Source organism: Equus caballus, chromosome 1 (genome assembly GCF_041296265.1).
Source record: "Equus caballus isolate H_3958 breed thoroughbred chromosome 1, TB-T2T, whole genome shotgun sequence".
Taxonomy (NCBI): domain Eukaryota; kingdom Metazoa; phylum Chordata; class Mammalia; order Perissodactyla; family Equidae; genus Equus; species Equus caballus.
This window is the reverse complement of record NC_091684.1, coordinates 189,476,113-189,490,499: the sequence shown is the minus strand read 5'-3', so window position 1 is coordinate 189,490,499 and position 14,387 is coordinate 189,476,113.

Below are 14,387 nucleotides of genomic sequence, written 5' to 3'. Positions count from 1 at the left end.
AAGTCATGGATAATGGATATGTAAGATTAATTGCTTGAAGAAGAGGTAATTTCAAATTAGGACAAGGTTGTGAAGGATCATAAATGGACAGTGAAGGTATCTGGATTATATCTAGTGTACAATAGAAAGAAAAATCACCAAGGTTTTTGATCAGAAAGTTGTATTTAAAAAAGCATAATTTGGGGAAAGGTTTACCAGGCATATTAAATGAGGCTAGCATTCCTGTATGTCTACTTTAGTACATTACCTTAGAACAGAATGAGGAGCCCCAGATGGGAAGGTGGCAACAAACAAGAGCAGTGAGCCGTGTGCAACTTAACCAAGAAAAAAATGATAATTAATTCAACTTACTATGCCAATTTCCATAACCATCTAAAAGTCAGAACATCCTAAAGGGATAAGAGGAGAAAAAGTGAAAAACAAAGTACAAAACAATAAATGGGAATTTGGTAAATTGACTAGAACCAAAAGAAGCAAAGAATGCTCTGGAAGGTTATAAAGCAAAAAAAGAATCTAATTCACATGATAAGGCAAGGCAGCGAAGGACGGAACAACTGTGTTTAACAATGAAGCAAATGCAGTTTCACCTTTTTTTTCCCCCAATTCACTAAGCACAAACAGGCTTGTATCTCTGGGCATTGGTATCTATTGTTCTTCTCCAGGTAGATGAGTTATTCGTAAATGCCCTCATTCTTAGATCTTTCCACCAAGAATCCCCTCTAACTGATGCCAAAATATCATTGTTGCTAAAATGCTTCTGGTAGATCGCAGCCAGCCTGCTATAGGATCATGATGTTAACAGAAATATTAGAGCATCCCAGTCATGTAACTGAGGCTCAGCAACAAACCGCCATGTAAGGTGGTAGATAGAGCCTAAGCAATTGGCGTATACTCTCACTATCCGTATAAAGGGCAGGGAACTTTTGGTTTCTTCAACCTCCAATTTAACTCTTTTTTTCCTTGTTAGGAACAGGCTGCAGTAGTTTTCTGATTAAGAATGGTAATCACTTCGATGAAGAACCAGGGAAGATAAAGTGGAGCCAAGGGATGAAGGGAGGTCAATCACTCTTTTTCGTGTCTGCTCATTTAAATTCTTATGCGGTACACATCTTTTATTCCCTTTTTTAAAAAATTATTTTATTGAGGTCATATGGGCTTATAACATTGTGCATACTTGAGGTGTACATTATTTTATTTCAGTTTCCATGTAGACTGCATCATGTTCACCACCAAAGTCTAGTTTTTGTCTGTCATCCTACAAATGTGCCCCTGTCCCCTTTTACCCTCCCCTCCACCTCCTTCCCCTCTGATACCCACCAATCTGTTCTCCTTATCTATGTGTTTGTTTGTTTATCTTCCACATATAAGTGAAATCATATGGTATTTGTCTTTCTCCATCTGACATTTTGCTAAGCATAATACTCTCAAGGTCCATCCAGGTCGTTGCAAATGGCACGATTTTATTTTCTTTTATGGCTGAATAGTATTCCATTTGTATATATACCACATCTTCTTTATCCGTTCATCCATTGATGGGCACTTGGGTTGCTTCCACATGCCTGCTACTTTGAATAATGCTGCGATGAACATAGGGGTACATATATCTTTTTGAATTATTGATTTCATGTTCTTTGGATAAATACCCAGTAGTGGAATAGCTGGATCATATGATATTCATATTTTTAATTTTTTGAGAAATCTCCATACTGCTTTCCTGAAACCATAAAACTCCTAGAAAAAAACATAGGCAGTACACTCTTTGACATAAGTCTCAGCAGTATCTTTTTGAATACCACGTCTACTTAGGCAAGGGAAATAAAAGAAAAAATAAGCAAACAGGACTACATCAGACTAAAAGGCTTCTACTCAGCAAAGGAAACCATCAACAATATGAAAAGACAATCCACCAACAGGGAGAAAATATTTGCAAATCATATGTCCAGCAAGGGGTTACGTTGAAAAATATATAAAGAACTCATACAACTCAACAACAAAAAAATGAACAAACCAATCAAAACATGGGCAGAGGATATGAGCAGAAATTTTTCCAAAAAAGATATAGAGATGGCAAAGAGGCATGCGAAAGATGTTCAATATCACTAATTATTAGAGAAATGCACACCAAAACCACAATGAGTATACATCTTTTATTCTGAGTGTTTGTTTCCCATAGTAGCCCAAAGGGAAAGCAATCTTCAAAAGGAACATGTTGTCTTTCTTGCAAAACTTTGCAGTCAGCCCAGCCCTTTGTGGTCCTCCCTGGTTCAGCTACGTGTTCTTCTTTGTCAGTGTGAAAGGAAGCACAGAGAAACTAACGACTGAATTCTGAAGTGATTTTCATTGCCAGCAAATAGGGCACAAACTAGAGACTATCTAGCAGTTGACTTTCTTGCTGCCCTACTCTCTTGCCTTTCAAAGGAACTTTCTTTCCTATCAAATAGATAGGGCAAGATGCACTGGAATTGGTCACGACAAAAATCTAGGAAGGTAAGAGTTAGCTTGAGATAGCTTCAAAGAATTATTAGGCTTCTGAAAGGAAGCAAAGATGAGAATGAACCACAGAACATTACTCATTGGAAAGAGAATATGGTGAGAGGCAGAGTAAGGCTCCGAGATCATTGAAGCTTAGTAAGATGTGTTTCAAGATGAGCGGTAGTATATAGCACTAAAAGATAAACATTATCCATGATGTAGAGAACCTTAGAATATGACGGGATAAATTCAGATGTTTTATGTGTAGTGCAAACTCTTCACTAAATCCAATGTGACTTGCTGTGATCAGGAAAGAAAAATCTACCCATAAAATCTCCTTCCCATCGCCTATAGTACAATGAATTACACTTTACACTGGTAGTAGAAATCTTGATACTCTACTTAATCCTGATCTATGTTTAATCTTGTTGAGTCTTTAAGAGGTTTCATAGGCATGATATTTTATTGTACATTTCAAAGAAGGAAATAAAGCGGTTTTAGCTCCTTGGAAGAAAGAAATTCAATCTTCTAATGAATAAGAGAAGCAATTAATGTAACTACTGTAAAAGCACCCACATGGGGTCCCCTGGTGTTTGTCGGATCTGTCTTAACTCATACTTTGGAGGACCGCTCCTTTCTCTTACTTTCCCATTCCACTGGCCTCTAAACTGCCAAATTAAACAAGTTGTAATTGGAGTAATTTAGTGCCTTGTAGTGATATTGTTCATTTGGGAAAAGTAAAAACCAGTTTCAACTTCATTATTTAGTAGAATTAGTGAATAAATCATTTGGAGTTTCTACTACTAGAGGATTTTAAGCATTTTCTATCTTCTGCTTTAAATGATCTCTATTATATATGTTATTTTATTTTTTTAAAAGATTGACACCTGAGCTAACAACTGTTTCCAATATATATTTTTTTTCTGCTTTATCTCCCCTAAATCCCCTCTGGCACATAGTTGTATATTTTAGTTGTGGGTCCTTCTAGTTGTGGCATGTGGGGCGCTGCCTCAACGTGGCCTGACGAGCAGTGCCATGTCCGCACCCAGGATCCGAACTGGCAAAACCCTGGGCTGCCGCAGCGGAGCTCGAACTTAACCACTCGGCCACCGGGCTGGCCCCCTACATATGTTATCTTAAATATGATTCTCCTGATATGCGTTGATGCATGATAATATTATTTTTAAATTTCCTAATGCTATGCCAGCCAGTCAAATGACTACCCATCAATATAACATATTGATTTTCCTAAGAGCAAGGACAATGGGCACTCATATATTTAACATTTAATGAAAGCCAGACTCCATATAGTGTCCACTTCTTTAGAATATCTCTGAGGGAACCATACCTATTTAAGAGAATTGCTTAAACATGTTTCCTTCAGGGCTGCTGACTGTCTTGTAGTTCCAAAAACTTCCTTAAACAATTCTTTCTGCAAATAACAACTTAGTCCCATTGGGTTTTGTGTAGAGCTACATGGCAAGTAAGAGAAAACACATGATGTCAAGGGAATTTCAACCTAAAAGAAAAGACAAAACTGGAGAATTATGAATCAACTAAATATACTGTTGGAAACAGGCAAGTGGATATGTCTCTAAGGACCTGAGCCTGAGGAATAAAAATCAAGTCAATTCCTAAGGTACTGAGAGGTTCTAAGGCATAAAAGGTCAGCCTGAAAAGGCTTTGTGTGATGGAAACCTTCACAATCAAGTGGATTTGGAAAGTAACTAGGTATAATATTAGTGTATCTGGAGGAGAACTATATTCCCCCATGTCCCTGTTCACACAATCCTCGAAGCTCCTATGAATAATTTGCAGCATTTTCTAAAAATAAAATAATTATGAGAAGTGCTTTACAAATAAATGTTTTAGAACTTTAGATTTATATGTTTTTAAATTTTTTCCTACCATGTATAATCTGTTAGGAGGATATCAAGAAAATATACACACCCATATTTTTTCATTTCTCCTCCTCCCAAAAAATCATGTCAAATTAAATAAAATAGGACAAGATTTCAACTTCAATTTAAATGATTGTATTATTCTTTCATTTCTTCTTCAGATAAATCCTTGAATCAGCTGCTAGCCATTTGACTTTCCACAAAGAAAAGCTTTCCAATTATTCGCAATTATTAAAATATATAACTCTATATTTTGAGGACAGATTGTAAAAATTTTATCATTTGTTGTCTAAAAATATTTCTAGGACTCTCTAAATTGGAAAAGTTAGTTTATGAATATTTGATTATTTTTCATTTTCAAAAAGGCAAAGGAAGTTTTAATCATTACTTATAAAGCCACTGTTTTGTTGTGTTTGATTTTGATTTGATTTGATTGATTTCTTTTGTTGTGGAATGAGGGATGTGAACTAAGGAAATGAAGAGTTTGCTGGTTAATCTGTTCTGCTCAGGTTATAGGAATACTTTATTTCATGAAAAGAAAGATATTGCCTCTTGCCTTGCATTCAACTCCAGGCTGAAAAAGTGACCTTAGCACAGTAATAACATCCAGCTTTCCAGCTTTAGCATGTTTCCTTTATTTAAATTCCAACCTTAGGTTACAGATATGTGGGCAACTTCTCAGATGTGTGATGTCCTACTGTATAATTTCTTAGCAGTACTTATCTTGGCTCTCACATTGGATCTCCTCATGTTAACTGGGAAGAATAGAAAGTTATTGAAAAGATAGAGAAGATGTGTCCATCTGAGGAAGTCACTAGTGCCAGAAAATAACACATTTTGAAGCACTTTCGCTTTTTTAGAAAGGTTCCTTCTCTGATATCAAGATACTTACAAAATTTTCCTTTGAAAATTAGAAGAAAAGTTTCATGTTGTATTCTTTCCTCCCAGGTTTGACCCAGACTCCGGGCACCAATGTGGATTCATATTTCTTTAGGTTTTAACTTTCTATAAAGTGAAAGGAATAAATAAAATGAAATCTGTTTTATTTGCCAAAGAAATCTTGGGACAAGAGATGCCTTGAAATTGTTCTCCTCCACTTCAGTTTGGCACAGTGGAAAGAAGATGGGCTTGGAACCTGGCAGAATTTTATTTTTACCAAACCAGTAACTACTCTAGCTTCATAATCTTGGGCCAATTGTTTAAACTTGTTGAGTCTCATTTTCCTCAACTTTAAAAACTGTCATAGTGATAACTATAGTGTAGACTTCTTGTGACAATCAAGTAATATATTGGAAAGCACCTGTCTCTGAATCTGGCCTGTGGGGAGATAAAGTGCCCCTAGATTTCTCGGCACTCTTGTGAAAAGCCCCTAACCTCCTGAGAAATGGAAATGTATATAAGATAGGGAATGGACTCTTTCAATTCCCCAAGAAGCATTTTACTCTTCATATACCCTAAGAATTAGATCTGTAGCCATTTGTCTAGTTAGTCACTCTGATCCAAGAGGGCCGAATGCCCTGGACCAGGTCCCTAGGTTAAGCTTCAAGGTGCCAGGAAGACAGGAGCACTCTCTCTCCAGGTATTTATATTTCAAAAGGTATGAACCTAGAACTTGGTGATATCTCTAGGTCATAAAAGTAGGAGACACCCATGGTTTATATGAGTGTTGGAAAGATTCATTTATGTTTCAAAAAAGTTAGAGTGAAAACTAGGATTCTTTCCGTCTTATCTCAGGATAAGGAAAGGATCGGCTGACTCTTTCCTACATATAAAGGGAGAAAATCCAAAGTTCTCTGCTCTTCATCTTTGATAGATTTTGAAATTTGTATGCATACATGGGGGATTGGAATTGGCCACCCCAAGATATGTCTTTTTGGCATGAGGATTATTTTGGGCTGGTTGCTTTTAAAAAAACTGCAGACATGAGAGAAACTCTGAAAAGTAGAATTTACTTAGCCTTTGTAAAGAGACATCTACATTTGTAAGAGAGATCTCCATCTGTAAAGGTGTCTCCCTCTCTGTACCAGGAAGAAGGGAGAAAATCTTATCTCTAGAAACTCCTATCAAGGCGACTTAAATCTGCATAATAACCTTCCTGTTGTTTACCGTGCTTTTCTGGTAATCTCTCATAACTGACTCCCCCAACCCCCAACATCCTCCTTTGTCTTTGCTGAGGATGGTATTTAAGGTGAGAGCTTCTGCCATTTTGGCAAGTTGCTCAGTTTTCCTGAGTCTCTCTCAGGTATACATATTATAAAGCTTTGCTTAATTTTCTCCTGTTATTCCGTCTGTCAAATAAAAATGGCAAGTAATAGGATATATTGGAATATATGAGGAAGCCATTTTGGTGTAAACCTAATTCGGCCTGACCTTGTCTTTCCAAAAGGGCCTGACCAAGGCCATTGAGCATGCATTGTATATCTGCTTTAGACATTCCCTATGGCAAGAGCAAAAGGCCCTTGAGATAAAGGTGCAACTTCCCTCCCCCTCCCAACATTGGCGTCTCCTTAAGGATTAAGCATCTTTCCTTAGGCTAGAAACTGTGACCGCCCAGCTAGGGATAATAGACTTGCCTCCTGCTACGCCCACGAAGATAGCAGACCTGCTGTGTCCACCAAGTGCTGTGCCGACAGGACAATCTTGTGACTATTGTGGGAGGGACATTTCAATCATATGTGAAACACCCTCTTTGAGGGTATATAACTGCCCTATGTACCCCCACTTCTTTGGAGTGCTCTGTTCCTTTGTGGAAAGACTCTCCCGGGTTATAATCCTCAGATTTCAGCTCAGAATAAACTCACCCAAATTTTCATTTACAGATTGGTTATGGATTATTTTCGTCAACACATCTCATGTGAATTTAATTCATAGCCCAGCCAGAAGGACCAAGAGTGGGTAGAGGAAACATCTTCCTCCTCTACACATGAGATATTTGACCTGATTTTCTTCATAGAGTCGCCCCTGTGGCAAGAATCCAAGTGTGGGGGAACAACATGATCATTGTTTGCTTTTTAAGTAGATAATAATGTGACTCTGATTTAGAATGCCTTGCGTGCATATTCAATATGAAATTAAGAAAAATGAGTTTAAAAATCCAAGAGTGCTCATATCATTGTTTCAGAACACTTTGCGTTAAAAAAATAGTCTTAGCTCAATCACCAGGTTAAGAGATCTCAAGTGAGGTTTGCAGTCATGTGTTCCTAGAGGGGAGGAACCGTACTTTCTATTTTCCTAAAACATCCACAACATTAAACTAGTAGTGAGCAAAGACCACAGGTCTCAACATCATTACCACAGATACACACACACAAACACACACATGCTACAGTCCAATATTACCTGAGTGGAGACAAAACGACTTAATTGGATACAAGATCAATTAATTAATATTAATTGATTTGACTTATAGGGCCCAGTAAATGAAAGTCGTATCTATCTGTGTATAGATTTCTACCATCTAGGTTTAGTTTCAACCTGTCGATATTATACAAGGATGCTCAACGTCATTGACATTGTGACGTCATTTTTCTATGCTTCAGGTGGTTCAGGGAAGGGATATCATTTCCCAAGGTCATGCAATCTCATTGCTTTAAAAACTTAAGAAGTCTAGGAGCTGGCATCACGATGTAGAACCACATTTCCGGAAGTCTTAATAATGCAAATTGTGGGGTGATGCAATGACCTTTTAGCTACACCTGGAACTTCCACAATATGACTGGGAAGCAGGCAAACAGCAAGTTTAGCCTGTTGCTGACCTTGAGCTAGTTACTCATTCACCAAAGTGCTATTTGAATTCAACACTGGCATTCTTACTTGAACTTAGAAACAGAGACATTGCATGCGTATAAAAATGATTAATTTCAGAATTCAATTAACTGATACATTTTTCATTGTTCTTTTAGGTGCTTTTCTGTCTATGGCTTTAAAATTAAGTCCTTGTTTTATAATTTTTATTAAAATTTCTCAAATCAACTTTCTAAGAGAATTTTTCCTAATGGTATCTATTTTTCTCAGCTTATAGAAAATTCCTGTTTATCCATTCAAAAATATGTATTGACTGCATTCTATGTTTATAACATGCAAAGAGGTGTAAAAACTATTGAGAATTTTATAATCTTGCTGAGAAAGCAAGTCAGTACCAAAAGTGTGTTGTGCTTAGAACAAATTCTACTGAGGTTGAGAAAAGGGGAGAAGATTGTGGATTTCCATGGTCGGGGAAGGCTTCATAGCAATCAAGAACATACTTCCAGCATGCAGAAGTGAATGAAAAAAAAGTGAAAAGGTAAGAAAAAAAGTTGTCTGTGGGGTCACTGAGGCAATGATTGTTGCTGGATCAGATGGTTAACATCAAGATAAAGTGGAAAATAGATTATGAAAATACATAAAGATCTGATTATACAGCCCCACCAAAGGGAGCCAGAAGAGTATTTCAACAATTTAAGCCACTGGGATTCTGTTAGCCTGATTAAATTCTTATTTCCAGAGCAATTCCTTGTCTTCAAAATGAGTGATTCTTTACACAGTTAGCACAGATCCATAAGCACCTTCCATAGAGGAAAGGAGGAGATCCCCAGCCCAACAGGATTACTGTTGTTCTCTGCTTCCTATGGGTTACAGTTCCTGTGCTGACAAGAACTGTGGAGGAAGCCAGGCAGTGATTCTGGCAGTCTACAACAGCCCGAGGATCCTGGATGACCCCACAGAGGAGCACAGCTCATCTGCCAGAGGGTCTCAACAGGTACGACAGCAGCAACACAGACCATCGGCGGGCCCTGTTACCTCACAGGGCCCTGAGCGAAGGCCATAAGCCCTCTCAATTCATGGGACCACCTTCATAAAGAGTAGCCTTGCAGGGCCAGGCCCACGGCTGAGTGGTTAAGTTTGCACGCTCTGCTTTGGCGGCCCAGGGTTTCGTCAGTTCGAATCCTGGGCGCGGCCATGGCCCCGCTCATTAAGCTCTGCTGAGGCAGTGTCCCACATGCCACAACTAGAAGGACCCACAACTAAAAATACGCAACTATGTAACAGGGGGCTTTGGGGAGAAAAAGGAAAAATAAAATCTTTTTCTAAAAAAAAAAAAGAGTAGCCTTACTTCTGAGGCCAGGCTATACAAACAGAAATAATGCACCAATCTTTCAAAACACATTGAAAAACATCCTGTGACATTTGAAAGATAAAATTGTTTCCCCATTAAGCCATTGCATTGAAATGAAAGTCTACCATCCAGCTTTTCATTAAGTCTGCAGGTTACAAAATTTCTTGTTCCTAGAAAATGGTTTAGACCTTTTATTTGTTTCTCTCTCAGTGCTTGAAGCAGGGTTAACTCTATTAATCAATTAATCTTTTTAAATTAGAGAGTGTTTTAAACCGCATAATCACATTTGAATGTCTTTTTCCACTAATATTTGAGAGTACCTACAATATACTAGGTCCTATGATAAGTACTGCAAATTTTTCAATCTCCCGTGGAATAAGCATTACTAATGTCATTTTCCCTGGTTTACAGATGATGAGCTTCAGTCAAAAAAAGCTAAAGTAATCCACACATAATCACATAGCAGGAAAGTAATGAAATCAGGACTTTGACCCAGAGCCTATGACATTCAATACTGTATTCTTTGAATTGCACAAGTCTGCTTTCCCAGCAAAAGTTCTATAAGTATATGTTAAACAGAAAAGTGATAGTTTTTGTTTTGTTTTGTTTTTGAGGAAGGTTAGCCCTGAGCTAACATCCACTGCCAATCTGCCTTTTTTGCTGAGGAAGACTGGCCCTGAGCTAACGTTCGTGCCCACCTTCCTCTACTTTATATGTGGGATGACTGCCACAGCATGGCTTGATAAGCAATGTGTATGTCGGCACCTGGGATCCAAACCAGTGAACCCTGGGCTGCCGAAGCGGAGCATGTGAACTTAACAGCTGTGTCACCAGGCTGGCCTCGAAAAGTGATATTTTAAAAATAATGAATTGGAGGCTCCGTAACTTTGGAGTGGAAAGATAGCTGGAAGCAGGCCTGAGAAATTGAAGGCATGGATAATTGTTATGAAAGTAGAGAGAAGATAAACAGATGCATCCAGTTACTGAATCACTCGTTCATTCAAAAAAACACATAACACCTACTTTCTAGGCACTGAATAGATAGGGTTACAGTAGGAGTGAGGGTTGGCTGACAGTAACAGGTGTCTGTGATGTCAATGAGCATTGACAGAAAAAAGAATAAAGGCAAGCAAGCTAGTTGACAAGTCAACAATTCTACTTTAGGTATTTTAAATTGAGGTGAGAATGATTTATATAGAATGTGTATTTGTGAATTCAACACTGGAATTCAGAAGAGGAGTTATGTATAGAAATAAATGATTGAAAAATTTACATGGTGATGTGGTTTAAAATCATGACTATAAAGCCAATCGCAAAGGACTACATATTGTGTGATCTCAATTAAAAGAAATGCTCAGAAGAGGCAAATATTTAGAAACACAAAGTAGATTAGTGGTTGCCTATGACTGAGGGAATGAGATGGGGAGCTTAGAGGGTGATGGCTAAGGGGTACAGGATTTCTTTTATGGGTAATGAAGAATTTATAAAAATTATTGCAGTGATGGATACACACTCTGTGACTATACCAAAAGCCATTAAATTGTACACTTTAAAGCGATGAATTGTATGGTATGTGAATTATATCTTAATAAAATTAAAAACAAAGCCATATCTATAGATGAGTTAGAGGAATAAGAAATAATTCAAAAGATCAAAGAGACTGACTCTCAAGGAATAATTACAATTAAAGGGCAAGAGGAAGAAGGTAGATAAGGAGGTAACCAACACATTCAAAAGTCTCATTGAGCAAATGTCCTAGATTTGAAAACTCGAACACTCTTAAGATAATTGATAGTGCCCAAAGGAACACCCGCCGTGTCAGAAGCTAAAGTTCTAGGCAGATAAAGCAGGAATAAATAAAGAGGAAGTAAGTAAACTTTTCCTAAGGGAAAAGGAGAATGGCAGCTCTAAGTAGCCACAAGGTTCTGTCCAAACTCTGGAATTGTGGCAGATTGCATGAACTATCTGTTCTACAAATTCTCAGAATAGAGTGGCACGGGGCAAATACAAATGAAGTCCTTAGAAGGATGCTCAGAGTCAAGAACCAATGAGAACAGAAGCAAATGCTGGGACCAAGGGGTCGAAAGAAAGAACATAAAAGTGGAATATGGGCTGGTGCAGTGGTTATATTTGCATGTTCTGCTCTGGTGGCCTAGGGTTCGCCAGTTCGGATCCCAGGTATGGACATGGCACCACTTGGCAAGCCATGCTGTGGTAGGCGTCCCACATATAAAGTAGAGGAAGATGGGCATGGATGTTAGCTCAGGGCCAGTCTTCCTCAGCAAAAAAGGGGAGGATTGGCAGCAGATGTTAGCACTGGGCTAATCTTCCTCAAAAAAATAAAAAAAATAAAAGTGGAATGGAATCCAGGGTTAAGAACTCTCCAGAAAGCAGCTGGAAACTAATACAAGGAGGCATTCATTAAGTCATACAATAAATTATCCTTGAACATTAATTATACAATGATAAAAAACAAAAATCTTAATGTCTTTCCTGATTGAGCTTATATTTGACTAGCAAAGTTAGATATTTAATAATTACTGATAAAAATGCAAAGTTCTAACTGGAGGAAGTGCTAAAAACAAGAGTTAGCAGGATCTTGAAAGACTATTATGGGGCAATTGATTCTATCATGGAGACAGAAAAGGCTATATGGAGAAAGCAATACTTGAATTGCAATTTGAGAATAAATAAAGAGTTAAATAAAGAGGTATTTTGGAAGGTATGTTAGACACAAGGGATTGAAGAGTGCAGTGTGATTGGAGCAAAGAAACCAAGACTTTCTTTGGTGATTACAGACCATCTAGGGTCTTACAGTTCTTATCAAAGAGACTGTCTTTATCCAAAGAACAGAGGGAAATTATCAAAGGATTTTAAGGGTGGTGGCAACATGATCAAATTAACATTTGCAATATAAAGAACTAATTGGAGAAAGGCTGAGTGAATGTAGATAGGACACTATGGCATCATCCAGGCAAAAGATCATGATAGCCTGGATAAGGGTGGTGTGATTATGGCAGAGATGGAGAATAAAGGGACAAGTTCAAGTGATATTCACAAGGAAATTTTGGCAGGATTTGTTAAAGCACTGAATAAGGGGTGACAAGGACGGCAGAAAAGGGTGTCAGGCTTACTCTTGTGATTTTGGCTTATGCCACTGGATGGTGCCATTCTTTAGCCAAGTAACAATAGAAAGGGTAGAATTGGAAGAGAAGGATAATGAGTCCAGTTTTCATCTCCATATAGGTGGTAACCTGAGCACTGGATATGGATCAAATCACCAAGGGAAAAGTGAGTGAAGAGTGAGGAGGTAAGAAATCCCAGGACTGTGCCTTGACATAATACCAAAGAAGACAGAGAAGGGATGGATAGAGATTTAGAAGGAAAAGGGGAAAAAATAACAACAGGAACGCCTTTTAACACGGAAACCCAGAAAAGGAAGTTTTCAAGGAGAGGGTGGTCATCAGTTTTAAATGATTCTGAAATATTGAATGAGATGTTACTGTAAATAACCATCAGGATAAGCAGCAGAGAGGTGATTGGTGAACTTATTGGGGGCTCTACCGGGGCAAAAAATACCAAGAGGCTAGGCCACAGTGGCTTGAGGAGGGAGTGAGAGATGCAGAGATAATGAAATTCTGAAAAAATAAAAATGATAATTTTTTTTCTGTTGATATGAATTTTTAAGATCTACTCTCTTAAAAACTTTCAAATATGTAGTACAGTATTATTAACTATTGTCACCATGCTGTACATTATATCCCCAAGTCTTGTTTATTTTATAACTGGAAGTTTGTACCTTTTGACTCCCTTTACTCTTTTGGCCCACCCCCCAATCCCCAGAACAGATTATCTACGAGCTTGGGGGTTTTTTCGTTTTCCCTTTTTTTTAGGTTCCACATATAAGTGATATCATACAGTATTTATCTTTCTCTGTCTGATTTATTTTACTGAGCATAACACCCTCGAGGCCCATCCATGTTGTTGAAAATGGCAAGATTTCATTCTTCTTTATGGTTGAATATTCCACTGAATGTGTGTACCACATTTTCTTTATCCATTCATCCATCAATGGACACATATTGTTTCCATATCTTGGCTATTGCAAGTAATGCTGCAATGAACGTGGAGGTGTATATATCTTTGCAAATAAGTGTTTTCATATTCTTCGGATAAATACCCAGAAGTGGAACTGCTGGATCACATGGTAATTCTACTTTTATTCTTTTGAGGAAGCTGCATACTGTTTTCCATAGTGGCTGCACCAATTTACATTCCCACCAACAGTGCACAAGGGTTCCCTTCTCTTCACATCCTCGCCAACACTTGTTATTTCTTGTCTTTTTGATGATAGCCACTCTAACAGGAGTGAGGTGATAGTTCACTGTGGTTTTGATTTGCATTTCTCTGATGATTAGTAATGTTGAGCATCTTTTTGTGTATTGGTTGGCCATCTTTATGTCTTGTTTAAAGAGACAACTATTTAGATTCTCTGCCCATTTTTTAATCAGATTGGTTTTTTTGCTACTGAGTTGTACAAGTTCTTTATATATTCTAGATATTAACCTCTTATCAGATATATGATTTACAAAGACTTTCTCCCATTCAGTAGGTTGCCATTTTGTTTTGTAGATGGTTTCCTTTGCTATACAGAAGCTTTTTAGTTGGATGTAGTCCCACTTGTTTAATTTTGCTTTTGTTGCCTTTGCTTTTGGTGTCAATTCTGAAATGCCATCACTAAGTGTGGTGTCAAGGAGTTTACCACCTATATTTTCTTCTAGGAGTTTTATGGTTTCAGGTCTTACATTCAAGTATTTCATCCATTTTGAGTTGATTTTTGTGTATGGTGTAAGATAGTGATCCAGTTTCATTCTTTTGCATGTGGCTGTCCAGTTCTCCCAACACCATTTATTGAAGAG